Source organism: Chrysemys picta, chromosome 8 (genome assembly GCF_011386835.1).
Source record: "Chrysemys picta bellii isolate R12L10 chromosome 8, ASM1138683v2, whole genome shotgun sequence".
NCBI classification, from domain to species: Eukaryota; Metazoa; Chordata; order Testudines; family Emydidae; genus Chrysemys; species Chrysemys picta.
The window spans coordinates 90711300-90713692 of record NC_088798.1 but is presented as its reverse complement, the minus strand read 5'-3'; positions in this window follow the sequence as shown (position 1 = coordinate 90713692).

The following is a 2393-nucleotide window of genomic DNA, read 5'->3' as shown; positions in this document are numbered from 1 at the left end:
CATTTTACAGATGGGGAACTGAGATACAGAGCGGTGAAGTGATTTGCCCAAGTCTGTGTCAGAGCTGGGAACTGAATCCAGCTCTCCTCAATCCTATCCTAGTTCCTTAAATATTAGTGCATCCGTCCTATTGATGACATAGAGGGAAGAATTGTGATTTTTAACAATACTGCATGATTTTTGACAATGAACCTAGACATAGGATGAGCTGAGACCAAAAGCCTTGCTACTGTCCTGTCCCTGCTCCAGTTACACCAGGTAAGAGTCCTTTATGTTATCTGGTGGTCAGCTGAGTAACATGCATCCGAAGCAAAGGTGCTGCTTCCCCACTTGGGACTGTAGCAATGGTTATATACGGGGTGTGAAAACATGTCAGCTAACCCTACAATCCAGATAACAGCAGCAAAATCACAGAGCATTAAATTGGAGAGACCAAGCTTTGAATTTTGGGGCAGCTGCTGGAGCTGCTCCCACTAGCTAACATCACCAGGAGAGGGATGTGTAGATTTTAGCCACAGATACAGCTGTTGTGTTTTTTCAGTGTAAATCTTTCTCCCTATTTAAATTTCCTCTTTGAAGGGGAATTGTTAATTGTTTCAGTTTTCCGTTTTCCCCTTAATTCTGGCAAACCTACTCATATATATAAACAGCTGTCAGACCTGGCCATCAAGAAAGCAAGCAGGCTGTTGAACTGGCTTTCTGACCACTTCTCAAATGTTTGCTCCTGCCTTTTGCAGCAGACGTGAGTATGTACTGCCAAAGAGTAAATAAAGGCTACTCCCTCCTCCAAAATTAATAGTAGCTCGTTTTGTCTCCCTGCCAGACAGGCTGTAATCTAATCGCACTCCTTGAGGCTTTACCCAGCAATCACTCTTTCCCTCACGCTGTCACATATGCCATCACATTGCATCACAGATTCCTCAACATCCACAATAGGTACAGTATGCTGGGGCCTTTCTCTGCAACACATCCACAGATTTGCAGGGGCAGGCTTTGTTCTATGCACTCACAAAGAGCAAAATAACAAGAGAAGACACACTGGGAACACTGGATTTTAGTTGTTAGGGTGCATTTCTTTTTCCATTAGCCACTATGTGTTAACAGGATACACCATTTGGTCAGCAGACTGCTGCCTTAGATGTGAGTGCAAGATGCCAAGAGGAGTTATCAGTTTAGGCATCTCTTGAAATCTAGGTCTAATTATGGCAAATCAGCTAGCTGGTATCTCAGCTATGCTAGCACGTAGGATGCACACAGAGAGTCCAGAGAGCATATAGGGGAATTCTGCTGATATAAATCACAACGTTTAACTCATGCAAAAGCCAAAGCATAAAGCAGAGGACCATTCAGATAACAGGACATTCGTGTGGAAAACTGAGGATCTGAATTCATGTAGAAATTGGGTTAAAAAAAGGAATCAAAATACAGACAACTTGCAAAGAGAAGAGGATGAATTTTGGTGGGCGAGGGAGGTCGGCTAGTTCTGTGCTTTGGTTTAGTTTGTTTGAGAGGAGAAATCCAATGTGATTAGCTTATCTGTCTGCCAGGCTCGAATGGGTAAACCTCCAATAGGCACAGGCGACATGTGCCAAGAGCATCACTGTTGTCACACAAATAACATTTGCTCTCAGGGAGACGTTAAAAGCAGCCAAGTCAGATGGAAAGAAGCCAGGCTGAGGCTGCTGAGTCTCTAAAGTAAAATCAGTAATGAGCCTAGCACTCGGATACCACAGTGATGAGCAACCATATCTAGAAACCTAGATACATCCTAGTCATTCAAAACCAGACAGATATTATAGGCATTAACTATCCCACACAGCATCTCCAAGTGCTCAGGTGGGGGAAGCCTTTGCGCACACCATACCTGGCACCAGCCAGGGCTCTTAGGCCCTCACCTTCCTGAGAATCATATTCAGTTAAAAAAAAAGAAAATAAGGCAACTCTTGCCCAAAAGTTTCTTCAAAATTTGTTGAAGGCTTTACGTCAAAGCACTGAGGCCCCTCCCCAGAAACCAGAGCATCCTTTCAGTGATCTTTGAAATCCTGACCCAAAGCAGCCTTCCACCTCCCAGTGGATTCCCATGTGACACTGAAACCCACGCATCCATTTCAGAGACTGCCTTTCTGGCCGGCTTTGTTTTGGTATCAGATAAACCTTTTTCAAGGGCAAAATTCAACACAGAGCAATGGACTGTGGAGTGGGGGTGTCAGACAAATCTTGCCCAGCTGGGGGGGTTCCATGGTAACATGCCAGGAGCCAGAGAGTTGCATTAAATTTGCTTAAAACAGAATAAATCACAACCATTCCGAGCATTCCCCAACCCGTTGCTTCAATATGGATGTGCAGATCAACACAGACAATTGCATGCTGAGACCAGTAATCTTCACAAGCTA